The sequence below is a fragment of the Rhinatrema bivittatum genome, chromosome 10 (genome assembly GCF_901001135.1).
Source record: "Rhinatrema bivittatum chromosome 10, aRhiBiv1.1, whole genome shotgun sequence".
NCBI lineage: Eukaryota > Metazoa > Chordata > Amphibia > Gymnophiona > Rhinatrematidae > Rhinatrema > Rhinatrema bivittatum.
In genome coordinates, this window is record NC_042624.1 from 11,734,829 (window position 1) to 11,757,691 (window position 22,863).

General features: G+C 43.6%; 1 long non-coding RNA gene across 1 annotated transcript in view; it reads left to right on the plus strand.

Moving 5' to 3' along the window:
- LOC115100419 overlaps positions 1-9,543 on the plus strand; it is a 54,936-nt gene extending 45,393 nt beyond the window's left edge. The window contains exon 3 of the long non-coding RNA XR_003859054.1: positions 9,389-9,543. This is a non-coding gene — a long non-coding RNA (uncharacterized LOC115100419). The remainder of the gene's footprint in view (positions 1-9,388) is intronic.
- Positions 9,544-22,863: the final 13,320 nt, after the last annotated feature.

Genomic DNA, 22,863 nt, shown 5'->3' on the forward strand with positions numbered 1-22,863 from the left:
TAATCAAATTTGCAGATGACACAAAATTGTTCAGAGTAGTTAAATCACAAGCAGATTGTGATAAATTGCAGGAAGACCTTGTGAGACTGGATAATTGGGCATCCAAAAGGCAGATGAAATTTAATGTGGATAAGTGCAAGGTGATGCATATAGGGAAAAATAACCCATGCTATAATTACACAATGTTGGGTTCCATATTAGGTGCTACAACCCAAGAAAGAGATCTAGGCGTCATAGTGGATAACACATTGAAATCGTTGGTTCAGTGTGCTGCGGCAGTCAAAAAAGCAAACAGAATGTTGGGAATTATTAGAAATGGAATGGTGAATGAAACGGAAAATGTCATAATGCCTCTGTATCGCTCCATGGTGAGACCGCACCTTGAATACTGTGTACAATTCTGGTCGCCGCATCTCAAAAAAGATATAATTGCGATGAAGAAGGTACAGAGAAGGGCGACCAAAATAAGGGGAATGGAACAGCTCCCCTATGAAGAAAGACTAAAGAGGTTAGGATTTTTCAGCTTGGAGAATAGACGGCTGAGGGGGGATATGATAGAGATGTTTAAAATCATGAGAGGTCTAGAATGGGTCGATGTGAATTGGTTATTTACTCTTTCGGATCATAGAAAGACTAGGGGGCACTCCATGAAGTTAGCATGGGGCACATATAAAAATAATCGGAGAAAGTTCTTTTTTACTCCACGCACAATTAAACTCTGGAATTTGTTGCCAGAGGATGTGGTTAGTGCAGTTAGTATAGCTGTGTTTAGAAAAGGATTGGATACGTTCTTGGAGGAGAAGTCCATTACCTGCTATTAAGTTCACTTAGAGAATAGCCACTGCCATTAGCAATGGTAACATGGAATAGACCTAGCTTTTGGGTACTTGCCAGGTTCTTATGGCCTGGATTGGCCACTGTTGGAAACAGGATGCTGGGCTTGATGGACCCTTGGTCTGACCCAGTATGGCATTTTCTTATGTTCTTATTTCTTATGACCAGAAAAAAGTATTTTTATATCTAAAGAACTGACAAAACACAGATTATTTATCTGTCTCAAGAACAAAGGAAATAATTAACATCCCTCTGATTTCAATCAAATCTTGAAAGTTTTGGAGTATCTGAGAAAGATCATGGTTGTCTAAAGGAGGAAACATTTGGAGAAATCTCCATAATATTAATAGCTTTTATTTCCAGGTATATCATAACAATTGGAAATCGGAAAAAAAAATTTCTTTTGAAAATTGTAACATTTCTACAGCATATCTCTTAAATAACTCCAATCTGGACAACCCAAAAGTTTTTGGAATAATAATATGTCTAGGTTAAGAACATAAGACTTGCCATACTGGATCAGACCAAAGGTCCATCAAGCCCAGTATCCTGTTTCCAACAGTGGCCAATCCAAGACACCAGTACCTGGCAGGATCCCAAGGGGTAGAGAGATTCCAAGCTGCTTATCCCAAGAATAAGCAGTGGATTTCTGCAACTCTGCCTTAATAACGGTTAATTCTCCTCCAGGAACTTTGCAAACATTTTTTTAAATGTGTATACACTAATAGCTTTCATCACATCTTCTGGCAATGAATTCCAGAGCTTAATTATGTATTGAGCAAAAAAATATCCCTTGGCACACATGTATCTAGACTCCCATCCTTGGTGTGGCTATGATGCAGAAAATTCCTGGCCTCATCAGTATCCTTATCACCTGTTGGCACAAGGAGCAGAAGCTTCCATGGGAGCTGAACCCAGGTCTTCTTCCTGGTAGTACACAACATCTTGTTACTCCTGTACTAGCAATGACGAGTATTGTGAGTGCAACACTGCTCCCAGATATCAGTTCTTAGACCTAGACTAGTTTTCCCATCAACTCAGTTTTATAATGAAGACTTGAATTATCCTTAATTATAGCCACTTCTGTTGACTGAAGCTAAGAAATAGCAGAGCCACATGATGAAATAATAGAATCAATGCTTTCAACTCTTTTATCTATCTCAGTTATTTTTAAAGAGGTAGCCCTTAAAAAAGTTGAAAGCTGTAAAATAGACTGAGACAATGAAAGTTCTATTCATGAAATTTTCTCCAAATGCCTCTCAATTAAATTTCTTTTGGCTCAGATACATTTTAAGAAAGTGCTACCAAAATCTGAGATTGAGTCAGAAGAACTGGTTGGGGAATTACAACTTGTGTTTCCTTAGAAGTTTCTTCCAAAGCAGGAGCAAGAACATGAGTCAACAATTTTCACAGAAAAAGAACCTTCAGTGGAAGTCCATTGAGGGACAGATACCTCTTGGGTTCCAATTGGTAGAGCTCCCAGTATTTCCCCTGGGGACTCCATTTCAACATCGGAGGCTTTCTCACCCAATGCTATTAAGGAGTATTGAGGCATTATAGATGGCATATGATCTTCAGGACTCAATAGAACATCCATAGAATCCTCAAAGGTGTTTCAATCAGGATTAACATGAGTCAAATGGGAATCTATCAGACCTCTCATTGGAGTGAATGTCATCATGTGGAAGCAAATATCCCCCTTTCTTTTCATACCCATATCATCTGGGAGAAAAAAAAATGAGAGAAGGGGCACACCCCTTTAACCCATGGCTTTGGTGTCCCCTGCCACTCAGAATTTATGGGAGAACTTCAGTGCCACTGTGATTACACTGGCACTGCTCTCCCAGTACCACCACTTTCTTTCTCTCTCTCTCTCTCTCACCAGTCAACATGCTAACCATGGACCTTTAATGCACCTAAGAATCCCTTCTGCATGCTGCTGCCGCTCAGATTTTATGGGGGAACCTTGGTGCCATTGTGATGACGTCAGTGCTGCTCTCCTGGTCTGACCACTCTCTCTGTCACCAGTCAATAGGCAAGCCATGGACCTTTAGCACAGCTAGGATACCCATCCCCTCTCTTCCTGTTCTCTGAAGGAAGGAGAACAATTGTGGGGGAGGAGTGGATTAGGGATCTGAGTGGCAGTTCTTTGATCTGCAGTGTCTACTCCAGGCTCACCCCTCCCCTTCTTTGCATGAAAGATGGGAGGGAAGGAGCTGGATTAGGGAGCACAGAGGTTCTTCTTTGCTCTTCCTCCTCCAGATTCACTCTCTCACCTTTCCATGTTCCCTACATGATGCCTGGGAGAGGAGGGTCTGGGAGCAGGAGGCAGAGGGATGTTCTCTGATAGATTTGGGGCACTAGTTAATAAAGTCATTGGGGAAGAGCTCTGTATTTCCCTACCATGGACCCCCTGATATGCAGTGACTGAGGCAACTGCCCCTCTTCCCCAAAATTAAAAGTGGCCCTGAGAATAAAGTTCAGCAGACTGATTAACTGAGCCTTCTACATTTTTCCAGATTAGACAAAATGATTTGTCAGCCTCTTTAAAAGACGTTTGCATATTTCACTCCCAGTATGAATGCAAATGGAAGGGCCACTGGCATCTCAACATGAATAACATAGCTCAACATGAATAACATAGCTAAAAATTGGTTGTTGTATGAGGAATTTTTCTTGGCACCCACCAAACGAACAAGTCTCTCTCAAAAGTTTAACCCAGAAACTGTGAAATGTCATTTGGTCTATAGGCAATGAAGTATAACCCAATCACTCCACTTCATTCAGAGTCAAATTAGGCAGTGAAGTCTTTTGCTCAAATCATTACCCAGGCAATGTCAAAACTATCAAGTTATGAGAAAAAGAAAGATGCCTCATTTGACTCTGTCTTTGTCTTCCAGGAGCCCTATCATGAATATTCCATTGTAATAGATACAAACATCAACTTGTAATAAGTTAAAATGCATACTGTATGCTCAAATTTACAATCAATGGATTTGAACTATATTTGTTGATGCCCTTTTGTCATTTAAAATATTCTAAATTTTGATAATTAAAAAATAAAAAGAAGCACATTTATAAAGGTATACTCCCTTTGTTAGCACACTGGATTTCCAAAAGCAACTTTGGTGTAAACATGCAGTCAGACTTTTCACGCATCAGTGACTTGGCAAGGAATAATGCCTGCAAGTCCTTCACTGTGCTGATGCTTGCATGTAGAGAAACTGACTTGCATGTACATCTCCTCCACTCTTAATTCTTATGCATGCACTAACTGACTTACCCCTAGATTTATCAAAATGCTATAAATATAGTGGAAATAGCACCCATGATAAAAATAAGAAAGGGGGCACGGTTAGGCTAATTTTCCTGCTCCTGAATTGCATAGGTAATTTCCACAAGCTGCAATACATTTATCACACCATTGCTAATTTTTGCATTGCATGCTCATTTAGGAGTGTGAGAGAGAGAGAAAACCTCTGTAAAGACCAATATGTAACTTTACTATTTAGTCCACTGTAAGCAGGGACACTTAACTCATGGTGGGGTAGGTTTGTAAGGACAGTTTTACATACACAGTCAGAGGTATAAATAGCAAAGTTGACATCAGTGAAGATTTTCTTTCATTTTGAGCGATGAAAGGTAAAAGAGGAGTTGATATGTGCAATGTACGCTCTACCTAGCTTGATACAGAGCTATTTAATGCAAGCACATGTTAGGACCTTAATGCTAGGGTCCTCACACAAAATGATAAATGACCCTGTTAGTTCCCTATTTCTGGAGAAACAGATAGGACCCACAGTAGAGGGTAATTTTGTAGCTGTCCTTGCATAAATATGTGACTATCAAACACATAAGATATAGCAATTTTCAAAACAAATGTGTAAGTGTAAATTTGCTTTGAAAATTACCTCATGAAACCTGCCACTACACAATTACACCTGCTCATTAGTGCAGGCAGTTTCTTTTCTGTGAAAAATGAACACGCATGCTTTTAAAATCATAACGTTTCTGCATGCAGGTAAATTCCACTCATAACCTATCCTTTAGAATCCCAATCTTGAATATGGGAAAAAGTGAGCTCATATAAGTCTTATGTAGGCACTTTTATCCACATTCGGGTGAATTTTAAAATGGGCCAAGCGCATATAAAGCGGGGTTCATGCGTGTGGCCAGGCGCCTTACACGTGCCGTGCACATTTTCAAAGGGGCCCAGTCACGCGTGTAACCTCCGTTACGTGCAGAAGGGCCGGGCCCAAGAAAAGGGGCCATCTAGGGGGCGGGGCTGGAGGCGGCCAGTACAGCGGCCATATACCGCTGTGCTGGGGAAGTGCACGATGGCAGTCGGCCGGCTCACGCAAGCTGCTTCTGCTCCAATGGAGCAGTAAGCAAAAAAAAATAGAAAAAAGAAAATCTGTGTGTGGCCCACAGATCTTATACCACTGGCGCACCGGCATGCGCATGTTATAAAATTGGCGCATCCATGTGTGCAAGCCGGGAAGCGCGAGCACATGGACGTGTGTGCACACCTTTAAAAATCTACCCCATAGTGGGCAGGAAATGTTATAAAATAATATCTCATGGAATTTCCTTTTAAAACTTCCCTTCTTATGAATCATTTCACTGTTTCATAAAGAACACCTACAAATTGGTTAAATCAGCAATTATTAATGAACACAATTATTGCTTGACTCCTAGAATTATTAAATGTTAATGATGTGTTGATTTTGAGATTATTGAATTTTTCTCTCTTGTTGAAACTGAATTTTTGTCGACATGTTAATATTTAGGGCAAGATTTAAGCAGCAGGAATAAAAACATGCAAAAAGCCCAGAAGTCAACTTATTAGCATGGCTGCAAAATAGTACATCTTTTCTCAAGACTTTCATTCCCTGAAATACCTGAAATGAAATATAATCCACAGCTAAAAATATTGTTCAAGCAACCATTTGTGCAAAAAAATGCTGTGGGACTTTCGTAGCTATGCAATAAATGTAGAAATTGGGTAAACATTCATTGTTTTTGGAAGATAGATATTTCCTTCTAATTTATTTATTTATTTATGGTTTTTATATACCGATCTTCTTACATTATATGTAAATCAAATCGGTTTACAGAGAACAGTTGAAAAGCTTGCTTGTGGGCAATTACATATAACAAAGAACTTTTTTGAGTAACATATTGTATAACTTTTTGAGTAACATTTAAACATAAGATAAAAAAATACATGGCTAAACATAAACATAAGAACAAAATATACATGGCATAAGAAAGTCTTATATGTCTAAATCCAGGGGGGGAGAGAAGAATAGAGGGAGGGGGATGGAGGGGTTATATAGTTGGAGCGGAGAGGATGTAATAACATCTGTAGATGTTTTCCCTTCTCAAAGTTGTAAAATATGAAAGTTTTTGATTTAAAAAATACAAATATTATTGTAAATAAACATAAGTGCCTATACCTTGTATCTTATTTCAGGATTATTTTATTGTATGTAATAACCAAAAGTAGGTGTGGATGAATTACAGTAGGTTCTAGTAAGATAAGAGGCCTGAGACATCCCATCATCCTAACTGATCACCATTAAAAAGATTTTCAAGAACCTGAAACAGATGATATTCCAGAAGAAACTGCTGAATCAGTAACAGAATTGGAAAATAATACCCTCTCTGTAAAAAAATCTATGGGGCCAAGTTTTTAAGCGGTCAATTTTCAAAGAGTTTAGGCACCTAGCTTTTGGAGTCAGGCTCCTAAATTGAACCTTTTGAAAATATAATAGGGCTGAGTCCCTAAATTTAGTCTCCTAGCTTCATTAGGCCCCTAAATTTAGAAGCCTAAAACATGGGTGGCTATGGGGCAGAGGTAGGGAGGGGAAACAAAGTTAAGAGCTTAGTACTGATTTTCAGAACTAGGCACCTAAATTAGAATCCTAAATCTAGGCAAATAAATAGAAGGCTTAAATTTAGAAACCCGAGGTTAAAGGCCCTAATTGTGTGTGAATTTCAACTGAAAACTTAGGCACTTAAGTTTGGCTGAAAATAGTAGAGATGTGAATCGGAACCGGAATTCTTTCCGATTCCGGGTTCGGGGACTATCGGGAACTTTTTTGTGTGCGGTCCGATTTTTTTTTTTTTTTTAAATTGGTTGCGCCCGAGCCGATAAACATAAAACCCACCCGACCCTTTAAAACACATCCTTTAGCTTTCCCCACCCAAAAAACTTTTTTAAAGTATCTGGTGGTCCAGTGGGGGTCCCAGGAGTGATCTCCCACTCTCGGGCCGTCGGCTGCCACTAATCAAAATGGTGCCGATGGCCCTTTGCCCTTACCATGGGACAGGGGCTATTGGTGCCATTGGCCGGCCCCTGTCTCATGGTAGGAGCAATAGAAGGCCACTATAGCCCCTGTCCCATGGTAAGGGCAAAGGGCCATCGGCGCCATTTTGATTAGTGGCAGCCGACGGCCCGAGAGCGGGAGATCACTCCCGGGACCCCCACTGGACCACCATATACTTTTAAAAAGTTTGGGTGGGGGGAAGCTAGAGGATGTGTTTTAAAGTGTCGGGGTGGGTTTAGGGGTTGTTTTTGTGTGCCAATTTTCCCGTCTTCCCCCAAAACGATAAGAGAACACCACGAACAATTTTGTGGGGTTTTCCTATTGGTTTTGGGGAGCCCCCAATTTCTGACGAGTTTGAAAATATCATACGATATTTTAAATTGTCTGAAAAACGATTCATGTCCCTAGAAAATAGGTGTCTAACTTAGGGTCCAGATTCATCAAAATGCTAAACACCCATGATAGATAGAGAGAGACTATAAGGCTTTCATAGTAGTCAACTATTTATATCACTATAAAAAGGCAAGCTAGTAACTTGAGGAATTGGTGGTGGTGTAGGATTTGGGGGGCCAGTTTTATATGCAGAGTGAGATGTACAAACAGCACAGTAGACCTCAGTGAAGATTGATTTAATTTGGAATAAGGAAAGTCAAACTAAGATGAGATTACTTCAATGTTCTTTCACCCTAGCTTGAAAGTACCCTGGTAGATAATCCATCAAGCTAGGGCGAGAAAATATTGTAGAAATGTCATCAACTGGCCCCAAAATCCTACACTACCACCAAAACCTCACCTCGAGTTACTAGCTGGCCCTCCTATAGCTATATAAATAGTTGACTACTATGAATGCCATCCCAGAGAGTCTCTTGCTCTCTCTCTCTCTCTCTTTCCCCCCCCCCCCCCTCCACTCTACCCCTGCCCAAAAATGCCTGAAATGGAATTTGACATATTTATTGCAAAATTGCATTATGGCCATTTCAAGCATATTGCACAGCATAATGCCTACAAAAAAAGGTGTAGTTATTTCTGGCATTAAAATTGTATGACAGCATGTGTTATACTATTACACAGAGTGGTAATGCCCCTCATTTTCATTAATCCCACCCAAACCCTCCCCAATCCCGCCCCTTTGAATACATTTTCCAAATTTGCATTTGTGCTGCGTGCTGGGATGAATATTGTGTGCGTTATGATGTTATTGTGAGCGTTAACGCCATAACACACTTTGATGAATGACTCTGATAGGCACCTAATATAAAAACATAAATTTAGGAGCTCAGCTTTTTTTTGAATATCAGCCCCTAAATTATATATATTATAGGCTTCATCAGTAAATGTATTTAAACACCAGATTGTATATCGGCATGCACAGGTGCATGAGAGCTGACTCATGCGTGCAAGAGGGCATTTTATAAAATGTGCAAGATGATGGGCTGGGCCTTTCCCCAGTTCCCTCCCAGTTTGTTCCCTTATTGGGAGCATTCTAAAACCCCTTCCTACCATGTCTGCCTTTTTCCCTCTCCTCTCCGACCTCTAAAAGCTCTCTAAAAAGTTTTTTTTTCTATTCTTACCTGCTCTCCGGAGCAGTAGTAAGCTACATGCAGGACAGGGCCTAATGGCACTGTCCAGTCTTCTCCCTGCCCCCATCCCACCCATACCCTTCCCCCGGTTCTCCCCTTTTTTTTTTTTTTAAACCGGCTCTTCCGTGCATGCCAGGAGATATGTACTTGCAAAAAAAAGTATACTGGACGCACTTTGCATCCTGTCAACAAGCGGATTATAGAACATTGTAGCTGACTTACTACAGGGAAATTGCAAGCACCAATAGTCCAGCACTGTGTAGACCATTCCCATGTGTTTTCAGATTTATAATGGTGAGTAATTGAGAAAGTATACAGGAATCTGAGAGATGGGGGATTTTCAATATGAACGTAACTTTAGAGAACAGCCTTGGATATATTATTTGGATACAGTTTCACCTAAGGGTTTGAACAACAAAATGGACTTGTATTCTTGATATAACACAATACATGAAAATAATTCTAGTGATGAGGGTATGACATCATTTGATTGACAGGTTAAATGATACGAGTGGTTTATGTAGTACGGTGTCTGATGTCATTTCCTGATTGGAACCATGCAGCAGTGAGTATTGAGTGCTTCAGTATCTGTATATTTGACTTCATTTTTCCACTAAAAACAAGTGTGGTTGTTTTCCATAGACTGACTGGGTGAAGATTAGCCCTGAGGAAGAACATGAAGTTTGAAATATGGACCCATGTCGGGGTGTTTCATATCGATGAAGAGTCGGAATAATTTGAAAAGTTATTGCCATTGAAGGAGCTGCGAGAAATACCAATAGGACTGCTGCATGAGATCAATTATTATAACTGCTGAATTGGTCATGAATGGATTTTATTTGCAAGCAAAATTAAAAAAAAAAAAAGATTTGGATAATTATAAGTGAAAAAGACCTATGATTATATGTAAGGCTTAAGGCTACCAAGGTGTTTATATATGCTTTACTGGTGGGAGAATGTAGGTGAAAATGAGGACCAGGGGCTAAGTAAAAAGAAGTAATAGCAATAAATTCTGATGTTAAAAAAGTAACTAAAAACAAGAGAATAAAGAGAAGGATTTACTGTACTTTTCAAATGAGATGGCTGAGCAATGGCTTAGCAAGGGAGTGGGGGCCTTGGCCGCTGGGCACTAAGCTGTAGGTAATGGGTAATGTTCCCTCCAAGATGCACACAGCTTTTAGCCCCCATAAATACCAGTGGAACCGTGTTGGAGCTCATCATACCTGAAGCAAAGAAGAGACTGGCGGAATATCTGGAAACTTGCCGGGCCAAGCCCCAAAACTCCAGGTGCTCCTCCTCCTTCCTCTTACATAAGCAAGTGTTACTCACATGTCTACCTTAGGAATTTGCTGCATCTCAGCTGATTTTAAAACATGTGCATGAGAAGAAAATATGTTGCTGTTACAGTTGCCGGTTGCAAGCCTCTGCAACTAGCCTGAAATATTCACCTCCGCCATGGCACAACTCAGTCAGGTCCTCAGGACGCTGATGATGGCAGGGAGCCACTGCCGATGCAGCTCCTCCTCACAGGCTCCTCACCAGACTGACATGGCTGGCTCTTTTGGCGCTGCTTCCTGCCGTTGCATGGCCAAACGCCGTCCTGGGCTTCTCTTCCTCCCTGGGCACCCTAGGCGCATGCGCACACCATCTTATGAAATTTAAAGGGACCGCAGTGGGAATATGTTGCTGCCCCTCCCTCCTGATTCAGCTTCCCATCCTATTTAAGGCAAGGTCTGGCCTGCAGACCTTGCTTTTGCTTCTTGGCTCCTCTTCCTGCTCCTCCCAGGAGGATGTTCCTGAGTTCCTGCATCTTGGACTTTCTTCGGATCTTGACCTTCAACTGGATATTGACCTTGGGAATTGCTGCCTGCCATGACCCTGGTCTGGACCACTGACCATGAGATTTGCCACCATCCTCAGCCAGAACCCCAGCCCTAGACCCAACCCCTGCCGAGTGCTTTGACCCTTATTGGTATCTGGACACCGCACCTAGCTCCAGCTAATATTACCAATCCACTGGGATTTCCAGAGACCCCACGTAAGTCCAGCAGGCCCCGGTACCCAAGGGATCAATCTAAGGGGAACATGGACTGGTAGTAGTGCAGCTCCAGTGGGATCTCTGCTCCTCTCTGGACTCACCAGCTGATGATGGGGGTTTGTGGGGCTCCTCCCCACAGGTGGCACAAACTCCCTCTCGGCCCAGGGGTCCACGAACAGAACAGTAAGCCAAGGCCATTGATCCAGTGGAGGCCTCTGCCCAGAAGCCATTCCGGGCTTGGTTCAGAAAATCTTGGAACGGAACAGCAGAGGGTCCTGGAGACACTGGTGGCATCTATGTATCACCTCAATGCTCACTTAGGGGTAGATTTAAAAAGAAGATTACAGTCCCAACAAGAGGAATTTTATTTGTAACATTTGCTTTTATTACAGAAAAAAAAAAAAAAACACCGTGATGAGACTGTTTTTTTTGTAAAAGAACTGAAAAATATTATGGTCAAAACATAAGGTTATTTCCTGATATTCCCCGGTTAACACAAGAAAGGAGGAAAATGTTTATTGAAATGAGGCTGGAAGCATTAGCTATTTCTTCCAAATTTGTACTTCGCTACCCATGTAAATGTGTAGTAAAATACCTTGATTCTGTTTATGTTTTTTTTTTAAACCGTCCCAACTTCGTTTTTTTATTGATTCTCACTCAAATGCGACGCAAACAGTACAGAAGGCTTAATGGAGGCAATCTCTCGCCTGCCATCGTTTCTTTTTTCCTTTTTTCCTAAGATTTGTTTACTCAAATTTGTTTAGTATCTGGCCCCTTAAATTATTATTACAAAGATGGCATTCACATGGTACTAAATACCTGATTGAATATTTTATGTTGAGATTATTTTTTATGTAAATGTGATACATCTGTTTTTCATTCACAAAAGTTATTTTATGTAATTAAATTTAAAAATGCACTAAAAAAAAAAAAAAAAGAAGCGCATGTGGTCTACATGTGCATGCACTACCCGGCATGCGCACTTGTACACCCGATTTTATAACATGCACGCGCATGTAATAAAATCGGGAGTCAGCGCGTGCAAGGGGTTGTACAATTATGCACCTTGTGCTCGCCGAGCCGCCTTCCCCATTCCCTCCCAGGCTGCTCTCAAATGGGAGTGGCCTGGAAGGGAACTTCCATTCCCCCTAACCTGACATTCCCACCCCTTCCCCTAAACCTTCCCCCCGTAGCTCTACTCTAACACCCCCTGTCCTTTGTCTTACCTTTTGTGCCTGCCTCCGGGCGGGTGCAAGTTGCGTGTGCAGGCAAGCGATCCTCTGACCAGCAGATGGCCGCTCTGCCTGAGGCCTCTGGCCCCGCTCGGCCCCACCCCTGCCCATGGACCACCCCTTTTGCAAAGCCCTTTACGCATGTCGCCGGGCCTTTTCAAAATAGGCCCGGCGACATGCGTAAAACAGGTTATGCGCATAACCTTTTGAAAATCCGGACCTTAGTCTCTGTGGCCTCAGCAAGTACGTCACCTCCATCCACACCGAGCCCTCTGATGGTGGTACTACCTTCATGCACAGTCATACCACTGTCTGCTCCACCTCGCTATCCTGGTGACTCCCAGCAGTGTTGGATGTTCCTTAATCAGTGCAATATGCACTTCTGCTTCCAGTCCGCAATGTTTCCCTCCCCTGAACTATCCTGATTGGCCCAGTGATCCGGCCTGCCCCCTTCCCACAGCTGCAACTGCTTTCTGAACTCTCTTGGTGGAAGAAACAGAAGGCTGGTTCTCTTCAACCTCCATCTTGAGTCTTCTCCCATTGATTCTTGGTTCTCAGCCTGAGGAAATACACTCCATCTCAGTGATACATATAGGGAAAAATAACCCATGCTGTAGTTACACGATGTTAGGTTCCATATTAGGAGCTGCCACCCAGTAAAGAGATCTGGCACAGTGTCGGCACAATATGATGTGGCAGTCAAAACAGCAAACAGAATGTTAGGAATTATTAGAAAGGAAATGATAAATAAAACAGAAAATGTCATAATGCCTCATAAGAACATAAGAAGATGCCATACTGGGTCAGACCAAGGGTCCATCAAGCCCAGCATCCTGTTTCCAACAGTGGCCAATCCAGGCCATAAGAACCTGGCACGTACCCAAAATCTAAGTCTATCCCATGTTACCATTGCTAATGGCAGTGGCTATTCTCTAAGTGAACTTAATAGTAGGGATGTGAATCGTTTTTTGACGATTTAAAATATCGTCCGATATATTTTAAATAGTCAAAAATCGTTAGGGCCACGATACAATACCAATTCCCCCGATTTATCGTCAAAAAATCGTAAATCGGGGGAAGGGGGAGGGCAGGAAAACCGGCACACTAAAACACCCTAAAACCCACCCCGACCCTTTAAATTAAATCCCGAACCCTCCCGAACCCCCCCCCCAAATGCCTTAAATTACCTGGGGGTCCAGCGGCGGTCCGGAAAGGTCTCCTGCAATTGAATCGTGTTGTCTTCAGTCGGCGCCATTCTGCGCCGCCATTTTGCAAAATGGCGGCGCAAAATGGCCTCCTGCAGTCGAATCGTGTTGGTCTATGGCCACCGCCATTTTGCGCCGCCATTTTGCAAAATGGCGGCGCAGAATGGCGCCGGCTGAAGACAACACGATTCAATTGCAGGAGACCGTTCCGGACCGCCGCTGGACCCCCAGGTAATTTAAGGCATTTGGGGGGGGGGTGAGGGATTTAATTTAAAGGGTCGGGTGGGTTTTAGGGTGTTTTAGTGTGCCGTTTTCCTGCCCTCCCCCTTCCCCCGATTTAGCTACGGACCGCCGCTGGACCCCCAGGTAATTTAAGGCATTTGGGGGGGTTCGGGAGGGTGAAGGATTTAATTTAAAGGGTCGGGGGTGGGTTTTAGGGTGTTTTAGTGTGCCGGTTTTCCTGCCCTCCCCCTTCCCCCGATTTAGCTACAGACCGCCGCTGGACCCCCAGGTAATTTAAGGCATTGGGGGGGGGGGTTTGGAAGGGTGGGGGATTTAATTTAAAGGGTCGGGGGTGGGTTTTAGGGGGTTTTAGTGTGCCGGTTCACGATTTTAACAATTTTCATGATACTCTAAACACCGAAACGGCGACGATACGATTCCCTCCCCCTCCCAGCCGAAATAGATCGTTAAGACGATCGAGGACACAATTCACATCTCTACTTAATAGCAGGTAATGGACTTCTCCTCCAAGAACTTATCCTATCCTTTTTTAAACACAGCTATACTAACTGCACTAACCATATCCTCTGGCAACAAATTCCAGAGTTTAATTGTATCGCTCCATGTGTACTGTGTACAATTCTGGTCACTACATCTCAAAAAAGATATAGATGTGATGGAGAAGGTACAGAGAAGGGCGACCAAAATGATAAAGGGGATGGAACAGATCCTCTATGAGGAAAGGCTGAAGAGGTTAGGGCTGTTCAGCTAGGAGAAGACCCAGCTGAGGGGGGATATGATAGAGGTCTTTAAAATCATGAAAGGTCTAGAATGAGTAAATGTGAATTGGTTATTTAGTCTTTTGTCTAATAGAAGGATTAGGGGGTAATCCATGAAGTTAGCATGTAGCACATTTAAAACTTATTGGAGAAAATTATTTTTCACTCAACGCACAATTAAATTCTGTAGTTTACCACCAGGGGATGTGGTTAGTACAGTTAGTGTAGCTGGGTTTAAAAAAGGTTTGGATAAGTTCTTGGAGGAGAAGTCCAATACCTGCTATTAACCAAATTAACTCAGAAAATAGCCATTGATATTACTAGCATCAGTAGCATGGGATATACTTAATTTTTGAATACTTGCCAGGTACTTGTAGCCTGGATTGGCCACTGTTGGAAACAGGATCCTGGGCTTGACAGACCCTTGATTTAAAACTGTAAATCAATTTCTTATGTTCTTACCAAAATGCATCAGCAGAAATAATGAAACTAGATTTTGCATGCTCCAGTAGCAAAGAGAAAAACTGAAGTAAGTCATGAAACTCATAACTAAGCTGTGCTTCTGTCTGTTCAGAAAAGATAGGGAAAGCTTGCATGCTCTGCCAGATATCAAGGCTCAGCCAATTCATTCCTAGTAATGTATCACCCCAATCTGCTCTTCTCAAGCTCATCTCATTCCCAAGGTGCAAGGGAAAGGATTACACTAGCAGCTATTTTGGAAAAATAAAATATGCAGATGCAAAATAAACCTAAGTCAAGCAAAAAAAAGTTGCAATCCCATAAAGCAACACAAGAGAAAGAAAAAAATAAAAAGATCACAAATAAGTACCATTCATATGAAGGGTACAGGGAGGGAGCAAATCACAGGATCCTTCTTTGTGTTGTCCATGTGGCAGCCTTGTGGCCCTCCATGGAAAAATAACCAGTCAGAGTCAGATGCAAATTTGACAAAATAAAAAATTATCCTTTGGGCTTGCCTATAATAAATTTGTGAGAGTGACATGGGGAGCAAATACTATTACTACTACTATTACTTAACACTTCTATAGCACTACTAGTCATATTCAGTGCTGTGCAAAAAACATATAAGAAACAGTTCCTGCTTCTTAAAGCTTAAAATCTAATTAAGACAAACATATAAGGCAAAAGAGAGTTGGGGAATTTCATTCATTGACAATGGTTAAAAATTAATGTGGCTGTAAGATGGATATTCAGAGAAAGACTAATACTTCAAGCATATCCAGCATAACTCTCTGCTTCAATGGCAGGGGGTATGAAGAAAGGTGGATCTATATACAGACAACAACCAACAAGGACTGAATTATTTAGTCTGGGTGGGCATGGGTGTGGCTTGCTTATTGCAGCGGTTGCTACCCTTAACTAATTGGGCTAGATATTTCACTTAGATACAGTTCCAACACTGCTCTCTCATTAATGGTGGGGATGGAAGGGAAATAGAACCAAAAGGTTACTAAGAGCCAAGAGTAGAGATGTGAATCGTGTCCTCGATCGTCTTAACGATCGATTTCGGCTGGGAGGGGGAGGGAATCGTATTGTTGCCGTTTGGGGGGGTAAAATATCGTGAAAAAATCGTGAAAAATCGTAAAAAAATCGAAAAAAACGTAAAATCGCAAAACCAGCACATTAAAACCCCCTAAAACCCACCCCCGACCCTTTAAATTAAATCCCCCACCCTCCCGACCCCCCCCCCCAAATGACTTAAATAACCTGCGGGTCCAGCGGCGGTCCGGAACGGCAGCGGTCCGGAACGGGCTCCTGCTACTGAATCTTGTTGTCTTCGGCCGGCGCCATTTTTCCAAAATGGCGCCGAAAAATGGCGGCGACCATAGACGAACACGATTGGACGGCAGGAGGTCCTTCCGGACCCCCACTGGACTTTTGGCAAGTCTTGTGGGGGTCAGGAGGCCCCCCCAAAGCTGGCCAAAAGTTCCTGGAGGTCCAGCGGGGGTCAGGGAGCGATTTCCCGCCGCGAATCGTTTTCGTACGGAAAATGGCGCCGGCAGGAGATCAACTGCAGGAGGTCGTTCAGCGAGGCGCCGGAACCCTCGCTGAACGACCTCCTGCAGTCGATCTCCTGCCGGCGCCATTTTCCGTACGAAAACGATTCGCGGCGGGAAATCGCTCCCTGACCCCCGCTGGACCTCCAGGAACTTTTGGCCAGCTTGGGGGGGGCCTCCTGACCCCCACAAGACTTGCCAAAAGTCCAGCGGGGGTCCGGAAGGACCTCCTGCCGTCCAATTGTGTTCGTCTATGGCCGCCGCCATTTTTTGGCGCCATTTTGGAAAATGGCGCCGGCCGAAGACAACAAGATTCAGTAGCAGGAGCCCGTTCCGGATCGCTGCCGTTCCGGACCGCCGCTGGACCCGCAGGTTATTTAAGTCATTTGGGGGGGGGTTCGGGAGGGTGGGGGATTTAATTTAAAGGATCGGGGGTGGGTTTTAGGGGGTTTTAGTGTGCCGGCTCACGATTCTAACGATTTATAACGATAAATCGTTAGAATCTCTATTGTATTGTGTTCCATAACGGTTTAAGACGATATTAAAATTATCGGACGATAATTTTAATCGTCCTAAAACGATTCACATCCCTAGCCAAGAGTAACATAAGTATGAGAAAAAAAACAAAGTGCGAAACTTGCTGGGCAGACTGGTCTTCTGCCGTCATTTCTATATTAAGATTTAAAAGCTGCTTATTAAAGATGGGTTTTTACTGGGGATGTGCAGAAGGAGAAAACATTTTCGATTTGTTTTTCGTTTCGTCGGGACCCAAAATCGTTTCATGGGGGAAAAACAAATTCGTTGATTAGTTTTATTCGTTTTTCGTTTCCCCATTACAGTCAAAGGGGGAAGTATTTGCAGCCTATTTTTGGCTGCAGAATTGGGGTTTTCTTATCAATTCTGATGAAACTTCTGGGGGAGCAATCATCAGAATGAGAAAAGAGCTCCAAGGTATTTAGACTGTGGCAAAGTGGCACAAAAGTGGCATGAATAGCCTAAGACACTATAAAGAGTTAAAGGGGTATCAGGAGTGGCAAGAGTGCTTTAACAGAGGTGCAAAGCAGCAGCGAGAGTGTCAAAAACACACCACAGCTTCAAAAGAGAGCACACATAACAGTTGCATGAACCCTTGAAGGCAGCATGACAGGCAAAGTAGCAAGACAAGTGGCATCAACATCCTACAGCACAATGAAGGGGGAACATAGCGAGCAGAAAGAGTGTCAGAAAAAACCACAAGGCGCCAATAAAGGGACAAAGCAGCAGAAAGACTAACACCAACACACTGAGGAACCATGATAGTGGCAAGAACACCACAAGGAGTAGAGTCATCTGGTGTATGGCAGCAAGATAGAGTGGCATAAAGTTGATAGGGGCAAGACAGGCTGGCAGAACGGAGGTAGTCTGGTCCCTGTGGCTTTGATAGGGGGCAAGACAGGCTGGCCCCGGGGAGAGTTCCCTTTTCTTTGTGCAGGAAAGGGCTAACTAGAATGTGTTCACCCCTAGAGTGGGGTGTCTCCATTGGCATCTAGTGAGCTCTCGCTGGTCTTTTAAAATCTGGTGGACATAGCAGATATACAAATGACAATTTTGAAGGCCAAGGCGGAGGAGGTTTCCATGTGAACAGCGGTTCAACATGAGTCAGCAGGCATTAAGAGATAGGCTGGCTACACCCGTGGAGAGTTCCCTTTCCTTTGCGCAGGAAAGGGCTCCCTGGAATGGGTTGGCCCAGAAAGTGTGCTGGTTCTGTTAGTGTCTAGTGAATACCCAGAAGCTATTAACTGTACTAATGCAGTTCAGTTGATGACAAAGGAACTTGAAGAGCTCTCAGAAATAAGAAAACTGCTACTCAAATCCAAATCTACAATATCAACCTATATTGACTTTCTACCCTACAGTGCCTCTGTCTTCATGAAGACCGGTATAGAAATATGTTAAATAAAAAAATAAATAAAATAAACTATGGAACACAGAGGATGACCTAGAGTACAACTACCACCAGTTTTCAATAGTACTAGAAACATTAATGTTGGCACCTAAGACAGATTTAGGAAAAATGGCCTATATTATGAAGGTCATGAAAACTATTGAGCATATGAAATATCCAAGCTCCAAGCTGGACAGACAGGCACAACATTTGAGGTCAAGCCCTTGTAGGGATGTAAGGCCTAGATGGACAGGCACAGCATTTAAGGTCAAGCCCTTGTAGGGACATAAGACCTGGATGGACAGCCACAGCATTTGAGGTCAGGCCCCTGTAGAGATGAAAGGCCTGGACAGACAGGCAAAGCATCCGAGGTCTGGCCCTTGTAGGGATGAAAGGCCTGGATGGACAGGCAAAGCATCCGAGGTCTGGCCCTTGTAGGGATGAAAGGCCTGGACAGACAGGCAAAGCATTTGAGGTCATGCCCTTGTAGGGATGTAAGGCCTGGACGGACAGGCATAGCATTTGAGGTCATGCCCATGTAGGGATGTAAGTTCAGGACGGACAGGCACAGCGTTTGAGATCAAGCCCTTGTAGGGGATGTAGGGCCTGGATGGACAGGCACAGCGTTTGAGGTCAGGCCCTTGTAGGGACATATGGCCTGGACAGAGGACAAACTGGCACAGTGTTTCATGTCAGGCTCTTGTAGTGACGTAAGGGCTGGACAGAGGACAGACATGCACAGCGGTTAAGGTCAGGTACATGTGCTGATATTATCTGGAGCATGTGAGTCAGTTGGAGCTGCTGCAAGGCTTTACCATTGATTTTATTCATCTTGCATTCACAGGGAAAATTTGGAAACCCAAGGAAAGGCATGTTTATTTTCAAAGAAACTAGTTTTTCCATAAACTCTGGTGCCAGCCTTGAGCGGTGAGGGCTCATGATATCCCCTGTCATTGAAAATACACATTCACTGGGCACACTGATTGGTCAACATGACTGATATCGCTGAGCCACTGACTAGGTGTGGCCAGACAGTGGACTTGTGTGCCCAATATGCCAGTGGATCTGTCTGCATGTCCTCTATGGGCTCTGTGAGATACCATGTCACTGACATTTGTTCTGGTGTCTCCTTTGCTTGGGTGGGCTGAGAGTCCTTTTTGCCAGCTGCTTTTGTTCTAGCCCATTCCAGAACAGATGCTTGTTTATGGGCAACAAGGCTTTGGCATACTGAAGTGGAGAAGGAGGAGGTATTAGCTGTCGCTGACACAGTGCTGCTCCTGCTTGGGCTTACACTACTCTCTGAAGTGCCCGCTGTTTCCTCCTCTGCTTCATTCCTAATCTGTCTCTGCCTATTGCGCTCCTGTTCATGGACTTTTAACAACAGCAGGTCCTTCACAAATGTGAGACAATCTGACTGTAGGGTGAGTTTCCCTTTCACACGGGGATGACAGACTGTGGTGAACATGTATGTGTGGTCTTTTGTAAAAGGTCTTAATTTCTCTTGCACTTGCTTCTGAAAAAGTCCAGATAATGCAGCACTTCTGCTGTTATTCCCTCTTCCTGTTTAAAGCCATCCAAATTTTCCTCCAGAAAATTAACTATAGGGATGATGTCAGCCAAGGAGGCACTTCTGTAACTCAGCTCCTCCGTGGCATCCTTGAAGGGCTGCAGGATTTTTACCAGCTAACTCATGACTACCCAATCATGATGCCCTAGGGGACTATGCACACCTATCTCTATTTCCAGAGAAAGGTCATGAAGGGGTTTCTGCTGCTCCACTAACCTCTGCAGCATCATATAGGTGGAATTCCACCGGGTGACAATGTCTTAAATGAGACGCTTGTGAGGCATCTCCAAATCAGTCTGCTTTTGTTGGAGAACCTTCCCCGCCTTCACAATTCTGTGGAAGTTTGCTGCTATGTTCCTGCACTTGTGTATTAACGTATGCAGGTATTCATTCTCTTGGTGATTGGACTCCAACCCCAGAGCTGACTTCACTACCAGGTGCAGAGTTTGTGCAAAACATCGAATGTTCTGAAAGCGCCCGTCGTATATTGCCTTTACCATGTTTTCACCATTATCTGTGACAAAGAACCCTGCCTGAAGGTTCCTGTCTCACTGGTGTAGCTTCCAGCACGCCAGAATCTGTCAGATGCATGCTAAAATATTGGCTGAGGTATGGGCCTAATCCGTCAGGTGGGTGTGCAGTAAAGCCCACCTCCACCCTGATACTTGTTCACTAATAGAGCTGCTGCCTGCCCCTGCCTCAGTCAGGTCTCACCAATGTGCTGTCAGGGAGAGGTAAGAGTATGCAGTATTCATGGCAGTCCAGATATCACAGGTGAAATGCACACTCCCCTCTGCTTTAGCTAGCAGTACTTGGATGAGACTGTGGCACTGGTTGTACAGGCTGGGGATGAACTTTCTGCTAAATGTGGTTCTGGAGGGGACTTTCTAATTTGGAACTAAGACCTTCAGCAAATGCTTGAAACCCACATTCTCCACTACCTGTAAGGGCTGGTCATCAAGGGCAATCATTTCCCCGATGCTCCTGGTTACAACTTCTGAGGCTGTCTGCTTCCTTCCCCAGGATAGCGTTACCAAACACCACCCCATTTCCTCCATGGTGGGTTGTCGCTTCTGACACATGGCAGGGGGCTGCTGGCCTGCCACCTGACTGCTAGAAGGGTCTGAGGGAGTGGGGTGACTCTGCTCCTTTTCAACCACTTTACGCTGCCTGGAAAAATGGGTCCCCTGACTGGTACTGCCACCATCCCCAGATGGCAGTACTGTTGGGTGTTGCTTCTGCATATGATGCATCGTGCCAAAATTAGATAGATGTGCTATTTGCTTGTCTTTGCTAATAGCCCTGGCACAGTAATTACATTGAGCAAAACCTGGGTCCTCCATCACTTTAAAGTGGCTCCAGATTGTGATTTCTTTTGTGATCCCTTCTCTATAGCCTTCGGGGGTCGATGCTGGCACTGGAGCTGAAGTAGTGGGGGCACCCTGAGAAGCAATGCCAGAGGTGCTGACTGCTCTTCCTCCTCATCATCATCAGTTTCATCTCTCCCCTGCAGGACTGAAGTGGAGGCTAAGACAGAACTAACTAATCCTCCTAAACCTTCTTCAGCTATTACTTCTTCCATTTCTGATGATGAGAATCCCACACAAGATGATTCTTCATCGAAATCGGAAGGAAACAGTGCCTGCGCTACATTATCAACTCTAAGTCGAGTCTGCTGTTGCACTGCTGCTTTTGGGTCTCGCCCTTTTGTCTTGCATAACTCAGCTTCCCCTTCCCTCACCTCCAACACTACAGGGTCAGAAACAGGTGGTGGCTGTGCATCATCTTTAAATTTCAGTTTCTTCCAGATGGAACTTCCTGCCCTTCCAGATATATTAGATTGGAACAGCTCCCTTTTTAACTTTAATGGGGGACTGGCACTGCCTTTTGAAGTGCATCCTTTGCCAGTCCCAATCACTCGACTTTTCCCTGACATCATGGATTTAATCTCACTGTTTAGTGCCTACTAGGGATTTCAATTAAAAGAATTATTTCTTTATTGGTGAATGATCACTTCTGTCCCAATATACATGAGTCTGGAAAACTGCCCAAAGACGCACGAAGCAGTGCCATGATGTAAATTACAATTGAGACCGCTGCACCAAACTTGTAACTACAAAAGAGGCCTACTGGGGATTTGGCTTAAAAGAGCACTGCTGTCACAATATAAGTGAGTCTGCAAAACTGCCCACAGACACACGATGCAGTGCCTTGATGATGAGAATCCCACACAAGATGATTCTTCATCGAACTAAAAAAGAGACCGCTGCATATTCATGCACCAAACATGTAACAACAAAAGAGGCCTACTGGGGATTTGGCTTAAAAGAGCACTGCTGTCCCAATATATATGAGTCTGCAAAACAGCCCACAGATGCAGTGCTGTGCCTTGATGCACACTACAACTGAGACTGCTCTGTGTGCACAAAGAAAGGAAACAGCAGAGAAACGACTTGACTGGAAGCCTGAGCAAGCACAATTACTTGTGATGCTGCTTCTTGTTTGAAAATACCAACTCACACTATCTCCCACTCATACCAACCAAATCCTGCCTGTGCCTGCACCAACCTACCCCAGGGGGGGTAAGATCAGCAGCAAAATGCCACTGCTGGCAGCTTGTCTCAGTGGGAAAAACAGAGAGACCATCTGAGTTCAATAAAAAAAAGTGCGGTCAAAAAATGAAAAATCGAAAAAGCAGCAAAAATGAACAAATATCGTTTTCAATGAAAATTTCTATCAAAGTAGCTAGCAACTGAATACAGATCTGAGCACTCGGACTAGCTCTGAGTAAAGCCACCTCCCCAGACAACTCCTGCAAAGAAAGAGCGTGGCACACCACGTGCTTAATGAATAAATAGTACAACATCATCAGAAACAGCATCACAGAGCACTGAGTAAGAGCGGTGATTGGCTGAATTAGAAAAATGCTTAGCTCTGATAGGTTGCATTCTCGTCTCCTTGCCAACCTATCTGACCCACTCTATGACAAGGCTGTGAGGTCACTTATGACTCATAGGAAAGGACTTGTTTTTCTTTTGGATACTCCCACAAGAAATCATTGCAAACCAAAAGAATGAAACTAATATATGTTATGTTTTATTCAGGGGAGATCGCCATGCATTTTGCGAACCC